Genomic DNA, 16,405 nt, shown 5'->3' on the forward strand with positions numbered 1-16,405 from the left:
CACAAGGGTCCACACACATCAGATTGCAGGACTGAGGCCTAGATTTAGATACATATTAATACTAGTGGCATGAAAGAAACACAATACATTCAAAGCAAAAGCGAGAAGTGAATGAGCCACAAACAATGGGACATAGTAACAGCTCTCTCTTTCCAGGCCTGCACTGTTTTGTTGAATGCATAATTTTAGAACTCAGTAAGCCTTTTTAAACAAGATACATCATAGCCCCTTTTAAGTTCCCAGCCTAAAATAATTAAACCCCATGTCTTAGAAGCCAGTGTCTCATAGGCCTAACACAATTTTAAGGTAATATTCGGATAGTTGAAATGATACCGAAAGAAAAGAGTTTACATGCATGTAAAGATATTAAATACTATCATTTTTCATTTTCTGTAACATCATTCTGGTTGGATTCTTAGTTATTTGAGAGTAGTTTAAATATAGTTAGATTTTTAATTTGATTAATTTCAACTCTAAAAACTACTTTGAACTGGCAGCATTAGTACTTCCCCTACACCCCAATTACCTGAAATAATGTAAAGGTACTTATTCCTTTTTGACATTTCCCTTTAATTAATTAAGGTAAATTTATGTTTTATTAGCCTGTCAATATTTGCATATTTCTAAGAGAATGTAACGGTGGCAGTGAATGTTTATTCCCATATCCTTAACAAGAAATAACTTATTTCTACCCGAGTGATGAAGACTATTTAATTATAAAAAATTTCATCAACACTCCTTATGGCTCTAAACTGGCACATAAATCCAACATAAGTCACATTTTAGTTTTTAATGCGTATTTGAGCACTGACTAGCACTGCTCCCTAGCAGTTTTATTCATCAAGCACATCCAACAGGTCAAATAATTTCATTAAGCGGTACTGGAGAGTTTATTCAGGTACATTTGTTCTGTTTCCGAGGCACTACCACAATAAATAATAATTTCAACAATTAGTTTATAAAGATTCCACTACAATAGTATTTAGATACTGTAGAAGAGCAAATTTATTTGATCAGATTTAATAGTATTTCCCACATTTAAAAGACCTTTACTAAGCACAACAATGAGACATGAATTACCAGCAAGTTGATCTTGCAAAATCCACACAAACACTTCATAGGTAACTTACACTATGGAGCTGCTGTCTTAGGTTTGAATCTCCCTTTCATAAGAGACCCTGTTTATTCAGCATAGACAGCATTCAATCTTAAATATAAGAATAATTATAAACCAATTTTAATGCAAAAAGCAATAGGAAAATATTCAAGAAACAGGCAGTGACTTATACCTGCCTCATGTTTGTCTAACTGGTCTGTTAGCAAGGGGCCCTTTTTTCCTGAAATCTGTTTTAATACAATATCTATTTACTGCTCCTATACTTTTGATAGTATTTGCCCCTCCTTTTAGCAGACTTATTTTGAAAGAACCAAGTACAAATACGCTCAAGAAGTGTGGTGAATTCCCTTCCCCACTCCCAGAGCTATAACCCACAACGGATGAGCTATAACTATGGCCTTGGAAATGCAAGTTCCCCTGCCCCTTTTAACACATAAATATCAATTCAAATTACGAGAGACCTATCCTCTTATACTTAATAAAGACTGAGCCAATGAGCATGTAAGTCTTGGCAAAAACATTTTATTTCCTCTTCTCTAATAGGGATCGCCTTCGCCCACCATACAGGTCCGGAATGAACTGCAGCAGGGGTAAGTATAAGGATCATCACACCAGTCTTTGGTGGAGGAATAAATCAAACATGGCTTCCCCCTCCATACATTTCCAGAGTTACTCTCTCACTCCTACTGCCATGGAATCCCAGTTCTACCCACAGGGAAGGCAGCAGTAGCCGCCCTCAGATGATTACACCACACACAGTCAGTGCAATGGGGGGGGGGTACATTTATACCCACCACCACCATTTAGCGAGTTATTTTAAAGCCTCAAGTAGATCTTTCTCCCATTTGTGTGTGTGTGTAGATTGCACTGATTGATTTTCACCCTGGGAAGGGAGGTGACACCGACAGGCGCCTTATCCCACCCCTTCACATTTTCTCTCGCCTCCTGCAGCAGCGATGAATTGACTGGGAGGGTGGGACTAGAAAGAGGATGAAGCAGCAACAGCCGGGACTCCAGCCTCGGCATTGCTCCTTTCCGCTCCTCCAACACCCAAGAATCAGAGGCCCAGCCAACACCAGTAATCCTGCTGCAGCCTCCGGCGGGAGGATGGGCAGACACTGGGGGGAAGCCAGGGGTGCATGCAGGGGGGGGGGGGGTCCGAGAGCCACCCGGGGGCGGGAGGTGAGCGAGGGGGACCGGGGAGGTAGGGAAAGCCTCCCTCTCAGCCCAGGAGGAGGCTGGGAGAGCCGGCTAGCGGGGGAGAGCTAGACTCCCGCGAGGGCAGGAGGATCGGGAGACCGGGGGGATAACGCCGTTGGGTGATGGAGAAGCTGGGGGCCACCCCCGCCCCTCGCCTCAGCACCGCGGACCACCCCCGCTGCCAGCCGCTCGCCCTCCCAACGGCAGCGCGCGGGGCCAGGACACAGCATCCCTGCGAGGTAACCTCACTGCCGCTCCCGCCTCCAGCCGGGGCCTGCGGTAGCGTGCCCGGGGCCTCCCCCCGCCCCAGGGACACCGGCCGGGCCCGGCCCGCTGACCTGTGCTCTGGCACATCCTCTCGCACAGGAGCCGGGCGAGGAGAGAGGCGGTGGCTCGATGCCCGCGAACGGCGGCAGCCGACAAGACGCAGCGGCAGTAACGGCAGCGGCGGCGGCTCCGGGAATCCTGCGCGGCGGCCCCGCCCCCTCCTCCGGCCAGAACCAGCGCGAAAAATCCCCGCCGCTGATTGGACGCCGCCGCCGCGCGGCCCTTGGAGCGGCTGTTTCAAATCCCCCCGCACGGAACCGCCCGTATACGCAGCCCCGCGGCCGGGAGCGGGGTCAGACTCTGCCTCGGGCCGGGCCCTGCCTCGCTAGCCCCTGCGACAGGCGGTAACGGGACCTTGATTGCAAACGGCGGGGGCCTGGAGGATGGGGGGAGGGAAGCTGCCGCAGGGCGGGGTGTGGGGACTCCCCAGACTCAAGGCGGGGCGGTGTCTTGCCCACCTCATGAGTCACGGCTCAATAGACCCGCGGAGCTGCCCCTGTGAGACCCCCACACGCGTTCACCCCCTGCCAGCCAAAGGCGGAACCATTCCCCTCAGCACCTCATACGCCCCCCTCCTGAACCCGTCCTGCGCCCTCCAACCGCGCGAAGGGCTGGCCCCAGGCGCTGCCGTCCCTGTCCAGCTGGGCCTCAGCGCGGCGGCTGTGCTGAGTCCCATACTGTTCCCTCTCCACTGCTGGGTGGAGAGAGTCTTGCCCTTGTACATGTTCCTCTCCCTACCCACGGCTTAGCCTGCCAGGGCAGATGCTCTGGCTCCCACCCTAATATTTCCTCCTTTTCTGAATCCTTTTGTAGATCAGTAGTAAACTCTCTGCTGCCTCTCACCCTTGGTTATACAGTCACTCCATTTCATACCTGAGGCCTTTCCTTTCCCAGGCATTTAGACATCCGTCTACAACGGTGGAGGATTTGGGTGTAAGTAGACCGCTAGGGTTACCAGCTAGCAACTGAAAAAACAGGACGGGGGTGGGGGGTAATAGGTGCCTATATAAGAAAAAGTCCCAAAAAACAGGACTGTCCCTTTAAAAACGGGACATCTGGTCACCCTATGCCGCACAGTCTCCATCATCGTAATTCAAACAACCTTAACTCTACCTTTTTGGCTTTGTCTAGACTAGGATTTAAAGGTGGGATGTTATGTGTTAGCTAGTCCCTCCCTGTGCTTTAACTTGATCAATTTAACACCTTAAAGGCAGCATGGATTGGCCTGGAGTCTCCCGGAATTGGCATCAATCTCCCAGTGACTATTGAAAGCAATCAGGTAGATTTTAATAGGATATTTTAAGAAAATGACTGTTATGTGGGGGGCGGGGGGAATCTCCCAGAATAGCTTCAGTCAGAGTTGGCAACCCTACTTGCATACCTTAGACTTTTAAAACATATTAGCTTACACCTTTTAAATCCTAGTGTAGACAAGGCCTAACAGTCACAATAACTGCAAAGTGTAAATGAACCCATTCATGGCACAGTTTTTTCTGAGAATGGTACACAAAAACATTATTACCTAACTTTTACTCATACAAAGATTAGAAACATTCTGGCTTTCCATACAACTAACTAAAAAAAATCCAAGACATTTTAACCACTCAGGTTAGATTTCAGATATGACTATCTAAAACGTTTCCATATTGCCTATCACAGTATTATATAAGCATATCTGGGTAGCATTTTTTTCCTTGGGGAGCAAAATAATTCCACCTCTAACTAGACAAATATAATTGGAGACAAAGCTAATCTTGATACCAGATCATAAATATGTCCATTATATCAAAACAGGAACTAATGTTGTAATAAACCATCAAACGTGATGATGCAAAGCACATAATACTCGTTTATCCCAGGTCAAAATTTTCAAACTGTGGTTGCCTCAGTTTAGACACCAAATAAAAGCAACATGAATTTCAAAGGTGCTGAGAGCCCACAGCTCCTATTTAAATCAGTGGGAATTGTAGGTAGTTAACATTAGGGATCCTAGTTTGGAAAATTTTGCACAAATTTATATTATTATTTAAAAGGTTGTACACACCTCCCATTAAAGTCAAAGAAAAAAAAATTTGATAGGGAAAAAAACATTTAAGAACCACACTACAGGAATAACTAGGTGAAATTCTGTGCCCTATGTTATATGGAAGGTCAGACTAGATTGGGGTTCTCAGCCTTTTTTGAATCACACCCCACTTCCTATTTATTTATTTTAGTAGGAGGCCTCCTCCTCAAAAAAGGGTCTTTCCAATGTAATCTAGATGGAACTGGAATCATTAATGCATTGACTGAAAGAGGTTGGCTTGTTTAGCCTAACCAAAAGAAGGCTGAGGGGAGATATGATTGCTCTCTACAAATATATCAGAGGAATAAATACTAGGGTGGGAGAGGAATTGTTTAAGCTCAGCCAACGTGGACACAAGAACAAATGGATATAAACTGGCCATCAGGAAGTTTAGACTTGAAATTAGACAAAGGTTTCTAACCATCAGAGGAGTGAAGTTCTGGAACAGCCTTCCAAGGGGAGTAGTGGGGGCAAAAGACATATCTGGCTTCAAGACTAAGCTTGATAAATTTATGGAGGGGATGGTATAATGGGATAGCCTAATTTTGGCAATTAATTGGTCTTTGACTATTAGTGGTAAATATGCCCAATGGCTTGTGATGGGATGTTAGATGGGGTGGGATCTGAGTTACTACAGATAATTCTTTCCTGGGTGTCTGGCTGGTGAGTCTTGCCCACATGCTAAGGGTTTAGCTGATCGCCATATTTGGGGTCGGGAAGGAATTTTCCTCCAGGGCAGATTGGCAGAGGCCCTGGGGGTTTTTCGCCTTCCTCTGCAGCGTGGGGCATGGGTCACTTGCTGGAAGATTCTCTGCATCTTGAAGTCTTTAAACCATGATTTGAGGACTTCAATGGCTCCAGACACAGGTTTGATACAGGAGTGGGTGGGTGAGATTCTGTAGCCTGCGTTGTGCAGGAGGTCAGACTAGATCAGGGATCGGCAACCTTTGGCACACGGTTTGCCAGGGTAAGCACCCTGGCTGGCCGGGCCGGTTTGTTTACCTGCCGCGTCCTCAGGTTCGGCCGATCGCGGCTCCCACTGGCTGCGGTTCGCTGCTCCAGGCCAATGGGGGCGGCGGGAAGCGGCGCGGGACGAGGGATGTGCTGGCCGCCGCTTCCAGCCGCCCCCATTGGCCTGGAGCGGCGAACCGCGGCCAGTGGGAGCCGCGATCAGCCGAACCTGCGGACGCGGCAGGTAAACAAACTGGCCCGGCCAGCCAGGGTGCTTACCCTGCTGAGCCGGGTGCCAAAGGTTGCCGATCCCTGGACTAGATGATCATAATGGTCCCTTCTGACCTTAAAGTCTATGATTCTACTTTAACTAAATCAGTCTTGCTGATCCTGCTGATCATCCTGCCCCGCCCCAGCACTGTCCCCAGGTGCTGCTGGGCAACTTTCAGCACCCTGGGTTCATCACCCGGCCTTGGGCTGCAGCAGCCCTGAGAGGGAGGCTGCCCCTAAGCAGCCCCTTCCTGACCTGAGGCAGCTGGCAAGCACTTCAGGGTAGGAAGGGGGATTATTCCTGCCTTTCAAAGCAGAGTCCCTAGGGGCTGGAGTCCCAGAGGAGCTGTGTAAAGGGGAGAGTCCCTGCAGGGCGCCTTTGCAGCCAGTGCACCTGGCCCTCTGTAAGTGGTTGGGCCCTGTGGTGCCCTACGTGTGCCCATGCAAACTTCACCTGGCACACTGGGTGCTCGTGATGGGGCCGGAGCTTCCTGTGCACATGCTAGCAGAATCACGGGGCTCTCTTGGGGGCTGAGCAAGGCTTGCTTCGAAGCTGGGGGCTTGGCACATCATGTTCGGCCTTTCCTGAAAAGTTGGCAAAGTTGGACAGCTTGGGCAGCCAAGTGCAACGTCCCACAGAGAGCTGGATGCAGAGGTGGAGGCGCCGGGTCTGCGCTCTGCTGCGGGCTGCTATCATGCTCCTTGGGAGGCTGCACAGAGCACCAAGCGATGGGAGAGGAAGTAAATGGGGGAGAGGTTACAGCGATTGCAAGGTTCATGACAGGGCTAAGGCTGCGTATACAAAGCAGCAGGTAGGAGGGAATGCTGCTGCTGCGTAATGGGTAATAAGGACGTTGGGGCCAAAACACTGGCATATTTTCTACTTAAGCTATTCACTGGTCGGGCCTGACTATCAATGTTTACAAATGGGTCCTGGTCCAAAAAAGGTTGAGAACCCCTGGTTTATATAACTCTTAGCTTTGTATTTCCATAGCTTTTAAAGTTTGTGGGTGTTTTTACAGATGTGTTTAATGGTACATCTTCTCTTGAAATGCATTTAGTAGTTAAGTGGTTAGCACTTAAAACTTTAAGTACTCATTGCTTTGTAATGGTAACTTTAATCATCAGGTGATTAAAGTTTTAATCACCCAACAATTAAAGCTTTAATTTCAAAGTGGCTGGAGGAGTTCTGTCCATAATGATGAAGATTCATTAATAACTTTTTTAAATGACTTTTCTGTGAAAACTACCCTATGCTCAAGTGTACAGAGCCCTGTCTATAAGTATGAAATTTGGAGTTCTTAAAAGTTTCCTGTGCTGAGAAAAAGGTGGCCAAAGAAACATGACACTGGTGTAAAATTTTAATATAGCTAAATTTGGATTAAGTACCACCTGAAAGGATTTTTTTTTTTTTTTTTGGTTATTGGTAATTTTCAAGTTCTCCTAGCATATTTTAATAGCATGTTTTCAGTCAAATCACTTCTTCCAATTAAAATTATTACAGCTGGGTAGAAAGTAGGACTTAAAATGGAAGTCTGAATGCAACTCTAACAAAACTGCCATGCTCCCAATCTGTGTATTTACACACAGAATTTCCTCATCTCTTTTCTTGTTTCTTCAGTTTTGTACAATGTTATATGGAAATATTAAACTCCCAAATGATATTATTTTTCAAGAGATGAAGCACACTGGTGATTCCCACAGGAAAACACTGAAGTGGGAAAACTGGGTTACTTACCAGTTATACAAATAAATTGCCTACCTACTCTTGGGGGCAAATTCTGTGCTCAGTTACATTAATATAAATCTAGGTCTATGTCTGCAACTTTAATAAAGAGAATCACATTTTTATTCTGCACATATTAAAATATACAAGATCCTTACAGTCAATGTGGTTCTCACTTGTTTTTTTTTCTTTTTCCTCTCTTCTGTCAATAGTCTAAGATTTGGTGAAAGGATTTTACTTTCATGAGATAAGTTCAAGAAGACAGAGATTCTTCTTATAACAAAAATGTTGCATGCACTTATTCAAATCATAGGTCTTGTCTACATTAGAGAAATTTGCACCAGTGTTAACTACATCTGTATAGTTTGGCTGTAATCTGGTTATATGAGTAAACTGCACCAATGGAAGCTCCACTTCACATTGTGTAATGTGTCTACATAGGTGTAGTTAACACTGGTGCAAATTTCTCTAATGTAGACAAGGCCTATAATCCATTTGCCTAATAAATGAATGCAACAAATTTTATGTTAAAAAGAAAACTCTGTCTTCTTTAGTTTATACCATACAAGCAAATCCTTCCATTTATCTATACAATAGATGTTGGACGTGATTGTCCACTGCCATCTGCCTTGTGTAGTCATTTACACTTGTGCAAAATGAGTTCAAAGGAATTTTGAACTCACTTTGCACAGGTTTAAATCACTACACAGAGCAATGCAGAATGAGGCTCTTGGTATTGTCAATCAAATCTGATGCATAGTATATATGTTTTTCAATGGTGTGGTTAAAATACTTGAAGCAAAAGGCCCCCCTCTGTTTTCAGTAGTTGCAAGTTTCTGTAGTTTCCAGATCAGCGCTCTTAGTGTTTTCATTCGTTTTCATTTACATTTCTTATGATTTTGAATTAGCCAATCTTTTTTTAAAACAGGTTGATGTTGTTCTGGTGGTAGAACAGATCACTGGAGCTAAATGGTCTCTGACTTGAGTAGGCAATAGCATTCATTTGCTAATTACTCTTGTTTCCGTTAGTATCTGCTGTTTCATTGCTCCTTATTTTCAGTTTTATGGATATACTGTATAAAGACAGTATCACGCTAGGTAGTCCTTCGTTCAATTGAAGTAACAGATTTAAACAAATGTAATGATTGCGTATTTTTCTGGAAACATTTACAAAAATGAATTGGTCTATGCTATGTGCAGTGCAGAGTTTCACTGCCACAGTGAGACCACTAGAAGGAATTGTATATACACTGCACCTTCCCTTACAAAAGTGCAGAGGGAGTGGGTGAGGCCATGGTACACTTTGCGATAATTTCGTGCAGTGTTAAGTCACCATATGACAGCTAGAGAAATGCCAACTAGTGTAAGACCTCACTTCACTCAGCCAGAAATCAATATTTTAAGAAATTTAGCATTAGGTATCAAACCTTTTTATAGTCTCAAGTGATCTCAGTAGTGAGATCACACATACTCTTCAAACTTTTCATATAGTTAAAATTCACCTTTATCTCATGCATAGGAATAATGATAGTTTTTGCTGTTATTCTTTATAACTAAGTTTCTTCAGTCTGAAAAATAATATTCTCTAACAATAAATAACAACAATGCGTATGATTGTTAATTTGCATTAACAATCAAAATGGTTATTACATGGCATCACTATAGGACAAAATTAAGGCAGTTTAGTTGCCCTAACTGAGCATTTCTATACCGTAGCTTGTGTGGATTTATTTTAAGTTTAACCTTAACTCTGGATTTCCTGGATTTATAACAGTAGTTTTGATAATTATATCCTAATAATGTATTTTACTTTAAATTATTGACACATATATGCTCTGACTTTTAATTTCTTTTTAACATAGTATTTGTCTAGAAATAAATAAGCCAGAGTGAATTCCATGTACGAGTAATTGAGAAAAATTTTGCTTTTTTATGTAAGTAGACCAGAGACTACCGGTATTTCCACTGTATATCATTGCCAAAGAATAAAATGTTTTAAGGGTTAAATCGATAAAACAAAACTATTGTCTTACAATCTTCTGCAATCCTTAATGATGTTGAGCAACTCTTCATTTTGCAAATATGTTCATCCTGGCTATCTCAGTGCTGAATGGTGAGGATGAATATACCTGTCCTAAGGGTTAATTTCACTCTTCTTTTAAGCATGCCATTGTCCTGTTAACAGTAATTGTTGTTCGAGTGATTATGATCAGATTAACTGGCTGTAGTTATTATGTTGATCAATTTCCTGTTTTGAGGGTTTGCAGCTCATTCCCTCGATATGTTTGTTTTCTTCTTAGGAGGATGTCTTGGCAGCCATTTTCAAGTGAATCCACTATATTTGGGTGCTTCAATATTTGGGGGCCCAACTTGAGATGCCTATGGCCTGTTCTGCTGGGGTACCAAGCCCCTACAGAACCAGTTGACTTTAATGGGAACTGTGATACCTATCACATCTGTCTCAATGTATCTTAAATTAGGCACCCAAAGTGAAAAGACAGACATTTTTGAGAATGTAGGCCACACTGTTGAAAGGTCACCTCTGCTGACTTTTTTTCTCTTGCTGTGAATACTGAATAAAGTATTTCTTCCCTCCTCCCCAATGTTACTATCCCCATCTTCACCCTAGATATGTTTTTTAATCCTCTGAACTATATTGGTTTGTTTCAATGACTGTAGGTATGCCATAGCCTGTTCTTTGCAAATCATTGCAGGCATATTGCTAGCCATCCTTGTCTGGTGATTAGGATCCTAGCACTCAGTCAGAGGTGGCTAATAATCTGCCTCCAGTGAGTTAGAGAGACAAGGTGGAGTCTTGTTGTAGCTGTGTCAGTCCCAAGACATTAGAGAGAGATCCTGGGACCGACACAGCTACAACAAAACTGCAGTGAGTTAGCCAGTCAGGTTATGCTACTGCTCGCTCTCTGTAAGAGGCTGCAGGAATGACCCACAGGTACTTATGATAGTTGTGTTGGTAACTCCAAATCTACAAGCATTTGATATAAATACATCACTACAGAAACATTGCCTCTCTGACCCCCATTTACCCAGCAGCAGAATTAATTACTGTCAAAGTTAAGAATGTACTCAATAGAGAAAAAGATTTAGGGCCACAATGTGCCTAGACACTGGGTGCTTGCGGATGAGAGTGCACAAGAAGACTCCACACCTTGCTCTTCCTCACACAGCCTCTGGGCACAATTGCAGTTCCTCCTATCACTCTCATGGGCACTAGCCACCCCAAAGGGGTATGGTCATGATCCTCAATCCTTCTGTAATGGCCTGAGTATCTGGCTAGACATGTTGCATTTGTTGAACTGGTTTGGTTATCTGGATCCTCTGCTGGAGCTACCCCTGTGGCTTCACACCACCCCCAGGGTGAGACAATGGAAAGCCTTTTATCAGTGTAATTTGGGGTGATCTCTCTATTTTTTCTCTATCCATTTCTCTCATTTTTTCCCTGTTGGTTTCTCCTTTTGCTCTGTCTTTTGTCTCTTCAATTCCCTTTCATATTGGCCTAACTGTGGATATGTCTATCCTACAAGCGCTACACATGCAGTGCTGCAGCTATGCTGCTGCAGTGCTGTAATGTAGACACTTTTACAGTGACAGAAGAGGTTTTTCCATAACTAGTGAGATGCAGTAGATAGATGGAAGAATTCGTTGTTAATGCTTTGGGTTTTGCCCCTAGCAGAGTATACGAAGATTACAAAATGACATTTCTCTGTTCTGCATGTTGAGGGAATGGGAGCTTTTCTTTTTTCTGGCCTAGGATTGGAAAAGAAACTGGGTAGAGCTATATCCTGGTTGATGTAGAAGCAAGATACAACTTCTGGGAAGAAACTGCAGCAGCAGCATCTAAAAACTATTCTCTTTGGGCAAAAAGAGTCTGAGGCAGGAGAGAACTGCCAGTTTGCTACACCTCTCGCTGAGGTTATACAATCAAGGGGAAATATTTTCTGTGTAATAGAATGATACCCAGAAGCTCAAATGAAATTCTGCAGTATCTGAAGAAGATCAGGTTAAAGTTGTAAGAGGAGACCAGATATCTGATCAGTAGCCCAAGCCTCACGTAACACACTGACCACAGGACTTAGATATTAGAGACTAGCTTCAAATGATAATTATGCTTCCTCTGAATGCTGCTACTTGTATTCATTGGGCCTGTTCCAACTCCCATTCTTTTTTTTTTAACTCGCCAAAACTCTTCTGCAGGAATTCTAAGATGGAAACAATAAAATTGCTTGCTCTTTTAGTGAAGTGAAGACATCTATGTAACTATGACTGTGTATATTGTAATATAGAACATGCTTTATATAAAGTGCCACACTTTGGAATTATGTAAAGTTAAAAAACAATAGAAAGCAATTTCTGTTCTTAATGTTTTTTAATAAGTTACCCACTTAAGAAATCACATTTAAACTTCCTGTAACTCCAACTGCCTGTTTCTCTTCCTCCTTTAAAAGGTATAAGTAAAATATTCTTTCAAAAAATTATTCTGTTGAAAATATACCTATTTCCTATATGTATTCTGTATCAAGTATTCTTTTACTGGTATTTTACAGTTTTGTTCTGAGTTCACTGACTTTCTATGAATTTCCTCTTCATTCCCTGGGGGTAAATCCTTCGATCTCTAGCTGCCTTTGGGACAGCTCCATTCAATACCTAGGAGTTCCTCTTAATAACTGACTCAAGCTCCTACCTAGTAATCTGGGAAAACTAAACACCACGCCTGTGCACCTCTAAGAGGCAATACTTCCCGGTGCACAAGCGCTGAGTCTGTGTATGAAAAAAGAAAACTTTTATTAAAAAGGAAAAGGAACCCTTATTTGCAAAAGCACCACACCTCTTTCTTTCACTGGGATGTGGCATCTCTAACCCCCACTTAGCAAGTGAAATTCTGTTTAGGTGACCCCTCAATTGGGGCATGCTAAGTACAGTCAGGGGTGGCAGGTTTGTATAATTTTTGGTGGTGCCCAGAACGGGTCCAAGTCCCACCTCCCTCCCCTCCCCCCACCTGCCTAAGGCTCTGGGAGGGAGTTTGGGTGCACTGCCGGTGGTGATGGCGGGGACCCCAGGCCCTTTTAAATTGCCGGGGGCAGCAAGCGGGCCTGGGGGAGAGACCCGGCTCCGAACTTTGGTGGAGCCGGACCCCCTCATATTGGGGGAGCAGGGGCACCACGGGCCCATACAACTCGCCGCCCCTGAGTAATGTTCTGTTGCTCTTTACTCATAAAATAAGAATAACAACATTTCATTACCCCTGCATTCAAATTTAAATTTTTTTATTAAAGCTAATGTTAAAATTATATAATATGCATGTTAAGGAAAGAATGTCTGTACATCTGGGTATAGTGCTTAAATTATCCCAAAGTACAAAGGTTGGTTTAAAATTAATAAAATATATATAGTACATAATCAGCAATAAACCAAAACAGTTCCATCTGCTGAACATCTAGGCAGAGTAGGTGTGTCTATGCAAATATGATCTGCTCGTGAAGTCTTTTTCCTCCAGTTCATCAGGGGAGAGCTCATTCAGACCCTGCTTATATCGACATTGCTTTATCAAAACTGGGTCAGATTCACTCCTGTAGAGACATGGGTGAAAATTGCACCTCTGTGCACCCAGAACCTGTGCCAGAGGAGAAATCGACCAATAGGGAAGGGCAAGTTGTGATACTGCCACTGGAGGCTGCCCAGAAGACATGCCAAATCAGGTAATGAATGTTCTTCCTCCTTCCCAGATAGTTCATCCCTTTTTGTGGGCTTCATCAGCTGGCTCCACGTCCCCTAGTGGGGTGGGGATGGCTAGTGGCCAGTGCTGCTGCACCCCTAGTCCTTGGGGTCTTTCCACCACTCCTGGCCCACAGGCTGGATTTCTTCAGCAGAAGCTGGTACAACCCAATGAGTGAATCTGGATTGTTTGGGTTAGTAGATGCTGTTTATCATTGTTGATGATCATAATAATAAATTCTGCTTCTATTCTCCAATTCTTGACTGTGTTTGGGTGGTAGTGTGACAGGTTGGATCACAGAAACCCCCTTGGGGGCTACCACCCGATGTGCAAAGACTACCCCTGCTTCTGTTTTCCCTGCCAGCTCAGGACTCCAGCACCCTGTCTTGCTGAGCCAGACACTCCCGTCTGGCTCCAGACACAGACCCAGGGTCTGAATCACTTGTCCCAAAGCTGCAAGTTTACCTGAAAACAGCTCACAGTAGTGTGCTTGTCTTTAGCACTCAGATGCCCAACTCCCAATGGGGTCTAAACCCAGATAAATCCGTTTTACCCTGCATAAAGCTTATGCAGGGCAAACTCATAAATTGTTCGCCCTCTATAACACTGATAGAGAGATATGCACAGTTGTTTGCTCCCTCAGGTATTAATACATACTCTGAGTAAATTACTAAATAAAAAGTGATTTTATTAAATACAGACAGTAGGATTTAAGTGGTTCAAAGTAGTAACAGACAGAACAAAGTAAGTCACCAAGCAAAATAAAATAAAATGCGCAAATCTATGTCTAATCAAACTAAATACAGATAATCTCACCCTCAGAGATGCTTCAGTAAGTTTTTCTCAGACTGGACACCTTCCAGGCCTGGGCACAATTCTTTCCCCTGGTACAGCTCTTGTTCCAGCTCAGGTGATAGCTAGGGGATTCTTCATGATGGCTCCTCCCTCCTCTGTTCTCTTCCACCCCTTTATATATCTTTTGCATAAGGCGGGAACCCTTTGTCCCTCTGGGTTTCCATCCCCCCTCACTGGAAAAGCACCAGGTTAAAGATGGATTCCAGTTCAGGTGACATGATCACATGTCACTGCAAGACTTCATTGCCCGCTTGCCAGCACACACATATACAGGAAGACTAACAGGTAAACACAGCCATCTGCAGACAATGGTCCTGGTTAATGGGAGTCATCAAGATTCCAAACCATCATTAATGGCCCACACTTTACATAATTACAATAGGCCCTCAGAGTTACATTTTATATTTCTAGTTTTAGATACAAGAGTGGTACATTTATACAAATCAGATGATCATACTCAGTAGATTATAAGCTTTGTAATGATACCTTACAAGAGACCTTTTGCATGAAGCATATCCCAGTTACGTTATATTCGCTTATTACCATATTTTCTCTAAAACTATCCCAGTTACACTATATTGACTTACTAAGTTTTTATAAAACCATATAGACTGCACAACATCACAGGTGGGATGGAAGATATATGTCCCTGTATTATCAGCACCTCCTAGCACAAGCATCATTAATTATGTTATTGTATGCAGTGTTTGTTTGTCCCTGGATATTAGACACTCATCCACTTTGTCTCAGTAATTACATTCCAAAGGCAGCATCACACAGTGGATGCCTCATTGGCCTGGCTTATGAGTGCACTAGGGTGACCAGACAGCAAGTGTGAAAAATCGGGACGGGGGTGGGGGGTAATAGGAGCCTATATAAGAAAAAGACCCAAAAATCAGGACACCTGGTCACCCTAGAGTGCACTATTGGGAAATGAGAGGTTGGGGTGCTTCTGTGGATTTTTTTTAAACAGCTAAATTAGGATGGGATTGTCTTCAGGGGACTACTCTCAATCTTAGAGTTAAGCATACACGTAAGTGTTTGCAGAACCAGGGCTTTAGTTTAGACAGTGTTTTACAGGGCCGAGAATCTGTGTTTAGCCGTATTGCATTCATGTGCATTGGAATGCCCCAGCTCACCTCCGCTTCACCTCTGCCTCCTCCCCTGAGCGTGCCTTCCCCGCTTCTCCCCCTACCTCTGTAAACAGCTGTTTCGCGGTGGCAAGTGCTGGGAGGGAGGAGGGGGAACGCGGTGCAGTCGGGGAAGAGGCGGGGCCCGGGCCGGGATTTGAGGAAGGGGTCCAATAGGGGCAGGGAGGGGGCGGAGTTGGGGCGGGGACTTTGGGGAAGAGGTTGGAATGGGGGCGGGAGAGGGTGGGGCAGGGGTGGAGTCGGGGTAGGGGGTCGAGCACCCACCGGCGCCGGGAAAAGTTGGCGCCTATGTTGGTATGTGCCATATTCACTTACGGTGCTATTTAAGTAATGAATAAAAGAGTAATGGTTTCTTATTTTCTTCTGTATTTAGGGCTGGTGAGGATCTTAATCTTTTCCTGGTAGTAGACTATTTAGTATCTATCAATACACAATCTTTTGTTTTATCTTACTTTTGAGACCGGTTTACATATTGCTAAAGGGAACAAGTACCCTAACTTTGATTCACCTTCAGTTTCTTTTTTCCTTTCAACAAATACATAAAAAGGAGTCAGACAGTTTCTGTTTTGCCCTAAGCAACAAACGACTCTGGTATCCATCCAAACAGCTTCAGGAGCTAAGAGGGCAGGAATGCTCTCTGAAAGGCTGTGGCACATTTTTCTGTGGCTGCAGCTGTAACACAGCCCTTCCACAAGGGACAAGGAACTGCACAGTGATGAATCCATGGGTTGAGTAATAAACAGATACGTTTATAAGTGAGAATAATATGCTTGGATAGCACTGTGCAGGATACAGAAGACACGTGGTCCCTGTGTAGAAGAGACCACAGTCTACTGGCGTTAAACAATACAAATCAGTCACAAAATAAATTAAATAAAAAGAAATGGATTTCTTGTTAAAATAAGAATATAATTCTTCCAGGTATTATGAAACAGAAGAGCATTTTAAGGAGGAATCTGAAAAAGGAGTACTAGTAGGATGGTAAGTGCTCCAAGAAAGAGGGAGTTGC

At 43.8% G+C, this 16,405-nt stretch overlaps 1 protein-coding gene across 1 annotated transcript in view; it reads right to left on the minus strand.

Moving 5' to 3' along the window:
- NSD2 (nuclear receptor binding SET domain protein 2) overlaps positions 1–2,716 on the minus strand; it is a 153,338-nt gene extending 150,622 nt beyond the window's left edge. The window contains exon 1 of the mRNA XM_065404982.1: positions 2,656–2,716. The gene's annotated coding sequence lies outside the window, so the exon portion shown is untranslated. The remainder of the gene's footprint in view (positions 1–2,655) is intronic.
- Between the last annotated feature and the right edge of the window lie 13,689 nt (positions 2,717–16,405).

The sequence above is a fragment of the Emys orbicularis genome, chromosome 5 (assembly GCF_028017835.1).
Source record: "Emys orbicularis isolate rEmyOrb1 chromosome 5, rEmyOrb1.hap1, whole genome shotgun sequence".
In the NCBI taxonomy this organism is placed as follows: Eukaryota; Metazoa; Chordata; order Testudines; family Emydidae; genus Emys; species Emys orbicularis.